Source organism: Protopterus annectens, chromosome 17.part0 (assembly GCF_019279795.1).
Source record: "Protopterus annectens isolate FY-2018-M chromosome 17.part0, PAN1.0, whole genome shotgun sequence".
Classification (NCBI taxonomy): Eukaryota; Metazoa; Chordata; order Ceratodontiformes; family Protopteridae; genus Protopterus; species Protopterus annectens.
Window position 1 is genome coordinate 685,835,753 of NC_056751.1, and position 11,101 is coordinate 685,846,853.

At 44.6% G+C, this 11,101-nt stretch overlaps 2 protein-coding genes across 2 annotated transcripts in view; both read right to left on the minus strand.

Moving 5' to 3' along the window:
- The window catches only part of PIH1D1 (PIH1 domain containing 1), a 414,679-nt gene extending 407,875 nt beyond the window's left edge, over positions 1 to 6,804 (minus strand). The window contains exons 1-2 of the mRNA XM_044059683.1: positions 6,799 to 6,804; positions 5,754 to 5,756 (exon numbers count right to left, since the gene is read on the minus strand). The gene's annotated coding sequence lies outside the window, so the exon portion shown is untranslated. The remainder of the gene's footprint in view (positions 1 to 5,753; positions 5,757 to 6,798) is intronic.
- The window catches only part of LOC122791495 (aldehyde dehydrogenase X, mitochondrial-like), a 66,977-nt gene that overhangs the window by 6,850 nt on the left and 49,026 nt on the right, over positions 1 to 11,101 (minus strand). The window lies entirely within an intron of this gene.

An 11,101-nucleotide genomic window follows, 5' to 3' on the forward strand; every position in this document is an offset into this window, starting at 1 on the left:
GGAGCTCTACGTGGGGTCTTATGTTCTTTGCCCCTCTAAGAAATTGCTTAAACAAAGGATGAGAAAATAAAGGAGGGTCACAGTCATAGTGAGCAGAAATGGCTGCAGCATGAACCTTTATCGAGGAGAAAGACAAACCCTTGTCCAATAACTCAGTAAGATATTGAAGAGAAACACTTAAATCAGGCTTGGAAACATCAAAGTCCTTTGCTTTGCTCCAAATAAAAAATCTCCTCCATTTATCAGCGTAAACTTTCCTTGTACTAGGCCTTCTGGCCTCCAAAATAACATTCAAAACTTGTTGTGGAAGCTGAGACCCTCCAGGGTCTAAAACAGAATATGCCAGGCTGTTAGATGCAGAGACTGAATCTTGACATTGAGGAAGTGATTGCCCTCCTGAGACAGAAGATGCGGAATCAAAGGCAGAGGCCATGGAGGCTCCCGTACTAAACTCCTCAGTAGTGGGTACCAGTGCTGTCGAGGCCAATCCGGCTATCAGAATCATGGATGGCTTGTCTTTTCTGGCCTTCAAGAGTACCTTGGGAATGAGAGGCAGAGGTGGAAAGGCGTAGACATGAAGATTGCTCCAACTGAATGATAGAGCATCCACCTTCCAAGCTGTGTAATGAAACATTTTTGTGCAAAACTTTGGCAACTGGTAATTTAGTGGAGAAGCGAACAGATCTATGTCTGGAGTCCCCCATAACACTGTCAACTTTTGAAATACATGAGGATCCAGTTTCCACTCGTGAGGATCCACTATTTGTCTGCTCAACACATCTGCTAAGGAGTTCTGTGCTCCTGGTAGAAACCTTGCCTGAAGATTGAGGTGTAAACTGAGAGCAGTCTCCCACAAAATCATCGCTTGCCTGCAAAGAGGGTACGAATGGGTTCCCCCTTGCTTGTTGATGTACCACATGACAGTAGTGTTGTCTGTTTGAATCAACACCTGCCCTGGGAGAAGTAAATCCTTGAAAGCCATCAATGCAAATTGGACTGCTAACATCTCCTTCAAGTTGATATGCAAATGTTGAAGTTTGACAGGCCACGTGTCTTGCACCCATTTTCCATTGAGGTGTGCTCCCCAAGCCTTGTCCGAGGCATCTGTCATTAGAATCTGACTCGCCTCTGGTCGGGTCACAGATAGTCCCTTGTTTAGGTGACATTCCTGAGCCCACCACAAAAATTCCTTCTGAACGCAAGGTATTATCTGAATGACAGTGTCCAGATCTTGGCAGTGTTGTGTCCATACATTTTTGAGATACCATTGAAGCTTCCTCATATGCAGTTTGGCATTGGGAAGCACCAGAATACAAGATGCCATGAACCCCAAGGCTTGAAGGACTGTCCTTGCAGTCAGCCTGGACTGTAGAGACATTTGATGGAAATAAAGAGAAAGGCTTCTTTGTTTGTCCGGGGTCAAAAAGCCATCTGGGAAGCTGTATTCAGTCTCACACCCAGAAAGCACATGTCCTGAGAGGGTACTAGACTGGACTTTGTTTCGTTCACAGAATACCCTAGGCATCTTAACACTACCATCACATACTGTAGATGATGAAGAAGTTCGTCCTTGTCTTGTGCAATAATCAGGCAATCGTCCAAATAAGGATAAATCTGTATTCCTCTTAACCTGAAAAAGGCTATCACTGGAGCCAGAACCTTTGTGAACACTCTGGGCAGTAGATAAGCCAAAGGGCAATGCAGAGAACTGATAATGTAAATTTCCAGCCCGAAAACACAGGTACCTCCTGCAACTGGGCCTGATAGGAACATGAAGATAAGCCTCTTTGAGATCCAGAGTTACCATCCAGTGATCTTTTCCCAACAGAGGTAAAAGCTGTTGTAACGTCAGCATTTTGAACTTTGGAATGTCCAGATAAGTGTTGAGGATAGATAAATCCAAAATTGGTCTCCACGTGTTCCCTTTCTTTGGTACTAGAAACAGGCGAGAGTAAAATCCTAGGCCCACCTCTGAAAGAGGAACTGGCAGTATAGCTCCCATTTGAAGAAGTAAAGAAATCTGCTTGTGAGCCTCTATCCTTTGCCGAGGAGGAACGTCTGGCATGCCTTTGAAAGGAGGCAATGTATGGAAATAGAACCTGTAGCCTCGGTTTATAACGTCCAATACCCATTTGTCCTGGGTGACTAAAAGCCAGTTTTGCTTGAAAAGTACTAACTTTCCTCCCAAAGGAGCTGCCAGGCAAGAAGAATCTGGCAGCTGAAAATGCAGGTCATTGGGCCTGCTTACGAAAGGACTGGCCCCTGCCCTCACCTGCAGATTGTGCAGGCGAACTCCAAGTTCTAGGCCTGAATGTACTGTGAGCTCTGCCCCTGCCACGTCTAGATCTACCCCTAGACTGAGAATCAGAAGAAGGGTACGTCCACCCCTTAGCAGGCCAATTTCTACTAAACTTTGGTGGTTGCACCTGCAAAAAATCTTTAACAGTCTGCATAGACTTAACCTTGTCTTCCATTTTCTTCAAAACCGACTCCACAGGGGGACCAAACAAAACTTCAGACTGTAAAGGGCATCCAGAATTCTAGTCTTAACATGCTCGGACAAATTCTGATCCTTAAGCCAGGCGTGCCTACGAAGAACTGAACCAGTGGCAGCCACCCTAGAAGAGGCCTGTACAGCATCAAAACCACATTGCAAAGAATGCTTACCCACCTGTTCAGAGACATGTACTAAATCCTGCAATTCTTTACACTCTATACCCTCTGCCAAAGCATCCACTTTCGATTTTAGCTGAGAAAGGAGGAAATTCTGATACTTCAACATATGAAGCTGGCAATTTAAAGCCCTCATTGCTAAAGTAGAACAGGTATACACCTTCTTACCCCATCTATCCAAAGCTCTAGCTTCCTTATCTAGAGGAACCGGATTCTTCACAACAGAGGCTCTAACACCCTTAGGCCCCTGACTAATAGTTTCTGGGTCCGCCCTAGGACTCTTATACAGATATTTATGAGCCTCAGGCACCCTGTAATATCTGTCCGGTTTAACTGGCGCAGGAGGCAAAGAATCTGGATTAAGGGAAGCCTCCGAGAAAACATCTTGAACAATATCCAAAACAGGAGGTATAGCCAAGGGTCTATGCTGTGGTAAAAACAAGAATTCCCTAAGCCTCTTCCGTGAATCAGAGAAATCCTGTCCTTCCCACTTAAAATGCTCCCTCATGGAATGCAGAGTTTCTGAAAATGAAAAATCCTCTGGAGGAGAAGCAGAAGGAGTGGAATCCTCTGCATCAGAATCGAATAAGGATGAAAATCTAGAATATCTTCAGCAGAAGACTCTGAGTCATCTGAGGCCTGATCCAAACTTTCCAACTCTGGCTCCACCCTAGGCCTCTTATCAGGAGGGGGCATAGAACCTCTAATTAAAGTAATCAAATCTTCTGCCATTTTAAGCATGTGCTTTTTAGGCACAGACCCTGAAGTACCTGAAGGGACACCAGAGGAAGGCAAAACAGACCTGCCCTTAGAAGAAGCCTTAGAAATAGAAGCAGAAGGCCGAACCACCTTAGGCATAGAAGGGAGAACAGTAACTTGAGAGGCCCCTTCAGCCTGACCTGAATTCCTGGGAGGCCACATCCTGCAAAATCAAAGTTTCCCCCTGAGACTCAACAGAAACTTCAGCCGGATCCACCTGCTCTACTGTAGCTTCTGCAGGACCGGCGTCCGAAACGGACGGATCCACCTGTCTAGGTTTCAAGGATTTGTCTTTGCGCTTCTTCGTGGAAGCGGGCGTCGGAGGATCCGACGGCATACTATAATTACACCGCTTACCAAAGACTAACCTAGCACAATCTAACCTCCTTTTTATAGTGCGCTTATTAAACCTAGCACAAAACCGACACCCGACTACGTCGTGGTCCGGTCCCAAACAAGGAATGCAAAGAGAGTGATAATCCCTATGCGGTATCTGTTTCCCACAAGAAATACAATTATTCACTTTTTCTGACATCCGGTAAATAACTGAGGCAAGAAAAAACAAAAATATTCCCCAACGGGGTACTTAGCCCAACTTGGTTTCGGTCTGAAACTCGGAATTAGAAAATTTCAGAACGCCGAACGGCACTTGCAACGCTGCTTCTGCATCGGACCATGCGGCAAAAAAGACTGGGGATATGACGTCGGTCATGCGCTTTTATACCCTGACGCTCTGATGTCAGTTCTGAGCGCCCATGACCGACGTCAGCCTAATACTTTGGTATTCGGGCCGACCGAGGACAGCGGACTACCCATATGTAAGGACTGCAGCAATGTGAGATGAAGAACATGATTCCTAACATCAAGTGTAACCAAGATGTACTCCTCATCAATGCCTACTATCTCCATAAAGCTGTACAAATCTATCAAAAATTGTTTACTATCCTTTAAGATAGAAGAATTCATATCAACTACAGGTCTCAGAAAATGCTCCAAGTACAAAGAGAAGGGTTCAGTCACCCACCCTCTTCCAGCCACAATAGGGTGTAACAGAGGTGCACTTAAACATTTATGAACTTTAGGCAACCCTTGTATTATAGGTATTAAAGGGTTATTAACCTTCAAAAACTTAAACTATCAGAGATGTTACCACTCTTCCGAAGATCATCCAACATGTCATATATCTTAAAAACCTTAACAGTTATTTCTTCCATAGTAATTTCCGTATAGTAGTGATTTTCCCGTAACATACTTAACATATTATTCCTATAGTCGCCACTATCCATGACGACTATAGGACCGCCTTTATCCGCTGGTCTAATCACGATCATATGGTCGTTGATCAGACCATTGAGAGCTTTCCTTTGTAATAAGTAAGGTTACTTTTTTTGTTGTTGTTACTCTTCTTATTCAAACTATCCATATTATACAAATCATGCCCGACTAACCTCATAAAAGTACAGTTTTGTACCTACCATAAATGTAGATGTTCGAAGATCCACATTGCTGCAGTCCTTACATATGGGTAGTCCGCTGTCCTCGGTCGGCCCGAATACCAAAGTATTAGGCTGACGTCGGTCAAGGCGCTTAAAACTGACATCAGGACGTCAGGGTACATAAGCGCATGACCGACGTCATATCCTCAGTCTTTTCTTGCCCCAGATGTCAGAAGGCCCTAACAAGAAAGGCCAAAGCCAAAAAACAGCAAAAAATAACCAACCACCCCTGCACTAACCATATTTACAATATGTACAACCCAAACCACACCACCACCTCTAACTACAGAGGGGAAGGAGGGAGGGTAAATTGGACTGCAGCAATGTGGATCTTCGAACATCTACATTTATGGTAGGTACAAAACTGTACTATGTTCTTCATCTCACATTGCTGCAGTCCTTACATATGGGTAGAATCCCAAAGCAGAGGTAAGGGAGGATGGCAAAACTATAAAGCATTAGGGGCTGCCAAAATGCCCTGCAAAATTGCAGTGGCAAATCCAGCCCTAGATTTAGAGTAAAGTGGAAGGTGGTAATGCTTAGAGAAAGTATGCACTGAACTCCAAGTAGCTGCTTCCAAAATAACTTTAGTAGCCACCCCCCCTTAAAAAAGCTGTAGAAGTGGCAGTAGTCCTAGTGGAATGAGGCCTAATCCCAGCTGGAATCTCCTTACCATGATGGGAATAACAGAAAGCAATACAAAAACCAATCCACTTAGAAATAGTTTGTTTTGAAACAGGTTTGCCCTGAGAACCCAAAGCAAAAGAAACAAACAACTGCTGAGACTGCCTGAACCCTTTAGTTCTGCTCAAATAATATCGCAACTGTCTGTGTATATCCAAAGTGTGCAAAATCCTCTCCCCTTTATTTTGGGGGTTTGCATAAAAAGTAGGCAAATGAATAGTTTGGTTTAAAGCCACACTAGAAACCACTTTAGGCATAAAAGAAGGGTTAGTACAAAGACACCCTATCCTTGTGGAAAATTAAGAAAGGCTCAACTGCCATAAGGGCCTGTAATTCAGAAACCCTTCTACAGAGGTAATGGCCAACAAAAAAGCAGTCTTCCATGATAAATATTTCAACTCTGCAGTTGCTGCAGGCTCAAAAGGTTGTAGAGCGAGTTTCTCCAACACAAAATTGAGATCCCAAGCAGGAGTAGGAGCTCTACGTGGGGGTCTTATATTCTTTGCCCCTCTAAGGAATTGCTTAAACAAAGGATGAGAAAATAATGGTGGGTCACAGTCATAGTGAGCAGAAATTGCTGCAGCATGAACCTTTATAGAGGAGAAGGACAAACCTTTGTCCAATAACTCAGTAAGGTATTGAAGAGCAACACTTAAATTAGGTTTAGAAACATCAAAGTCTTTTGCTGTACTCCAAAATAAAAATCTCCTCCATTTATCTGCGCAAACTTTCCTTGTACTAGGCCTTCTGGCCTCCAAAATAACATTCAAAACTTGTTGTGGAAGCTGGGACCCTCCAGGGTTTAAAACAGAATATGCCAGGCTGTTAGATGTAGAGAGTGAAGTTTGACATTGAGTAAATGACTGTTCTCCTGAGACAGCAGGTGAGGAATCGAAGGCAAAGGCCATGGAGGCTCCCGTACCAGACTTCTCAGTAATGGGTACCAGTGCTGTCGAGGCCAATCCGGAGCTATTAAAATCATGTTTGGCTTGTCCTGTCTGACCTTCAGGAGTACCTTTGGGAGGAGAGGCAGAGGTGGAAAGGCATACACGTGAAGATTGCTCCAATTGAATGAGAGAGCATCCACTTTCCAAGCTGTGGGATGAAACCTTTTTGTGCAAAACTTTGGCAGCTGGTAATTTAGTGGAGAAGCGAACAGATCTATGTCTGGAGTTCCCCATAACACTGTCAATTTCTGAAATACATGAGGATCCAATTTCCACTCGTGGGGATCCATAATTTGTCTGCTCAACACATCTGCTAAGGAATTCTGTGCTCCTGGCAGAAACCTTGCCTGAAGATTTAGCTGTAAACTGAGAGCAGTCTCCCACAAAATCATTGCTTGTCTGCATAGAGGATATGAAAGCGTCCCCCCTTGCTTGTTGATGTACCACATGACAGTTGTGTTGTCTGTTTGAATCAACACCTGCCCTGGAAGAAGTAAATCCTTGAAAGCTATCAATGCAAATTGGACTGCTAACATCTCCTTCAAGTTGATATGTAAATGTTGAAGTCTGGCAGGCCACGTGTCTTGTACCCATTTTCCATTTAGATGAGCTCCCCAAGCTTTGTCTGAGGCATCTGTCGTTAGAATCTGACTCGCCTCTGGTCGGGTCACAGAGAGTCCCTTGTTTAGGTGACATTCCTGAGCCCACCACAAAAATTCCTTTTGAATGCAAGGTATTATCTGAATGACAGTGTCCATATCTTGGCAGTGCTGCGTCCATACATTTTGAGATACCATTGTAGCTTCCTCATATGCAGTTTGGCATTGGGAAGTACCAGAATACAAGATGCCATGAACCCCAAGGCTTGAAGGACTGTCCTTGCAGTCAGCCTGGACTGACGAGACAATTGGTGGAAGTAAAGAGAAAGATTCTTTTGTTTGTCCGGGGTCAAAAGGCCATCTGGGATGCTGTATTCAGTCTCACACCCAGAAAGCACATGTCCTGAGAGGGTACTAGACTGGACTTTATTTCGTTCACAGAATACCCCAGGCATCTTAACACTGCCATCACATACTGTAAATGATGAAGAAGTTCGTCCTTTCCTTGGGCCAGAATCAGGCAATCGTCCAAATAAGGATAGATTTGTATTCCTCTTAGCCTGAAGAAAGCTACCACTGGAGCCAGAACCTTCGTGAACACTCTGGGCGCAGTAGATAAGCCAAAGGGCAATGCAGAGAACTGATAATGAAAAGTCCCAGCCCGAAACGCAGATACTTCTTGCAACTGAGCCTGATAGGAACATGAAGGTAAGCCTCCTTGAGATCCAGAGTCACCATCCAGTGATCTTTGCCCAGCAGAGGTAAAAGCTGTTGTAACGTCAACATTTTGAACTTGGGAATGTCCAGATATGTGTTGAGGATAGATAAATCCAAAATTGGTCTCCACGTGTTCCCTTTCTTTGGTACTAGAAACAGGCGAGAATAAAATCCTAGGCCCACTTCTGGCAGAGGGACCGGTTGTATGGCCCCTATTTGAAGTAGTAGAGAAATTTGTTTGTGAGCCTCTAGTCTTTGCTGAGGAGGAACGTCTGGCATGCCTTTGAAAGGAGGCAAGGTATGGAAATAAAACTTGTAACCTTGGTGTATGATATCCAATACCCATTTGTCTTGGGTAATCAAAATCCAATTTTCCTTGAAGAGTGCCAACCTTCCTCCCAAAGGTGCTGCCAGGCAAGAAGGATCTGGCAGCTGAAAAAGTAGGTCATTGGGCCTGTTTACGAAAGGACTGGCCCCTGCCCTCACCCGAAGATTGTGCAGGTGAACTCCCTGTTCTAGGTCTGAAAGAACTCTGAGCTCTGCCCCTACCACGTCTAGATCTACCCCTAGACTGAGAATCATAAGAAGGATACGTCCACCCCTTAGCAGGCCAATTCCTACTAAATTTAGGAGGCTGAACTTGCAAAAAAATCTTTAACAGCCTGCATAGACTTAGCCTTGTCTTCCATTTTCTTCAAGACTGACTCCACAGGTGAACCAAACAACACATCAGACTGCAAAGGAGCATCCAAAATCCTTGTCTTAACATGGTCAGATAAATTCTGATCCTTCAGCCAGGCGTGCCTGCGAAGAACTGAACCAGTGGCAGCCACCCTAGACGAGGCCTGCACAGCATCAAAACCACATTGTAATGAATGCTTACCCACCTGTTCAGAGACATGCACCAAATCTTGTAATTCTTTACACTCAATGCCTTCCGCCAGGGCATCCACCTTAGACTTCAATTGAGAAAGAAGAAAGTTTTGATATTTCAACATATGAAACTGGCAATTCAAAGCCCTCATAGCTAAGGTAGAAGATGTATAGACCCTTCTTTCCCCATCTATCCAAAGCTCTGGCCTCTTTATCTAGAGGAACCGGATTTTTTACAACAGAGGCCTTGACACCCTTAGGTCCCTGACTAATAGTTTCAGGGTCCGCCCTAGGACTCTTATAAAGATATTTATGAGCCTCAGGCACCCTGTAATACCTATCCGGTTTAACAGGCGCAGGAGGCAGAGAATCAGGATTAAGAGAAGCCTCTGAAAACACATCTTCCACAACATCCAGAACAGGGGGTATAGCCAAGGGCCTATGTTGGGGTAAAAGCAAAAATTCCCTAAGCCTTTTCCGAGAATCAGAGAAGTCCTGACCTTCCCACTTAAAATGTTCCCTCATAGAATGAAGTGTCTCTGAAAAGAAAAATCCTCTGGAGGAGAAGCAGAAGGAGTGGAATCATCTGCATCAGAATCAGAATAAGGAGAGTACTCCTGCAAGTCTTCAGCCGAAGACTCTGAAACATCCGAAGCCTGCTCAAAACTTCCCAACTCTGGCTCCACCCTAGGCCTCTTATCAGGAGGGGGCAAAGAACGTCTAATCAGAGTAATCAAATCTTCTGCCATTTTAAGCATGTGCTTCTTAGGCACAGACCCTGCTGAACTAGGAGTGACACCAACAGAAGCTAAACCTGGCCTGCCTCTGGGAGAAGCCTTGGAAACAGAAGGAGAGGACCTAACCACCCTAGGAAGGGAGGGGAGTACAGTAACCTGAGAAGCCCCTTCAGCCTGACCTGCCTCTTGAGAGGCCACATCCTGCAAAATCAAAGTCTCCCCCTGAGACTCCAGAGAAGTCTCCGTCGGAACCACCGGTTCCACTGAAGCCTCTAAAGAACCGGCGTCCGGAACGGACGACTCATCTTGCCTGGGTTTAACTGTTTTGTCTTTGCGCTTCTTCTGAGAAGCGGCGGAGAGTCCGGCGGCATATTATAATTGCACCGCTTACGAAGACCAGCCTAGCACAATCTAACCTTCGCAATAGTGCGCTTATTGAACCTAGCACAAAGCGACACCCGACAACGTCGTGCTCAGGCCCCAAACAAGGAATGCACAAAGAATGATAATCCCTATGCGGTATCTGTTTCCCACAAGAAATACAGTTATTCACTTTTTCTGACATCCGGTAATACACTGAGGCAAGAAAAAACCAAAATATTCCCCAACGGTGTACTTAGCCAACTTGGATTCGGTCTGAAACTCCGAACTCGAAAAATTTCAGAACGCCGAACGGCACTTGCAACGCTGCTTCTGCATCGGACCATGCGGCAAAAAAGACTGAGGATATGACGTCGGTCATGCGCTTATGTACCCTGACGTCCTGATGTCAGTTTTAAGCGCCTTGACCGACGTCAGCCTAATACTTTGGTATTTGGGCCGACCGAGGACAGCGGACTACCCATATGTAAGGACTGCAGCAATGTGAGATGAAGAACATCGTATCTATATATGGGTGTAAAACAGGTACACAAGTGCTAGGAGGTTTGAAAATCTCCGTGGTTTCAGAACTGTTACTATTACCAAACTGTAGTTTCAACTGTACATTACGTGCAAAAAGTTTGATATCCACTATAGTATCAACAACATTACTTCTCACGGTTAGAATAAAAGTTAGACCTTTATCAAGGACTCATATTTAGTTAACTGCCTCTTAGAAAGGTTAAATACTAGGGATTGCCTACCCGTTCCCACATCTTCTTGAGGGTGGGCCCGACATGATCCCCTCCTGAGTTCTTCCTCTTCTGCCTGCCTCTGCTGTAGGAGCATTGTCTCCTCACTTGTGGGATTGGCTCTATTGGAAAAGGGGTGTAATTATGTGTTTGTTAAAACCCTGAAAGAACATTAGTAGTAGTTTTCCTCCTAACTACTTGTTTGTTATTCACATTGCTCGTGTTCCTCGTGCCTCTAACATTTGAGAGAGCCCCTGACAAAGTTGAATTAGATCTATCTGGGGCATCCTCAGGGGCTGGTATAGGAGCATTACTACATCCATGGATACCATGTATGTCTGTTGTCTGTTTATCAGTGTTATTATTATCTTCTGAAGAATCACCATTAGAGGCAAACACAATATCATTCCTAACTACTACATCATTCACACCTCTGTCAGATAGTATAGGGACATATGAGGTTCCAGATGTTAATACATTGGTATGAAACCCATTGTTACCCTT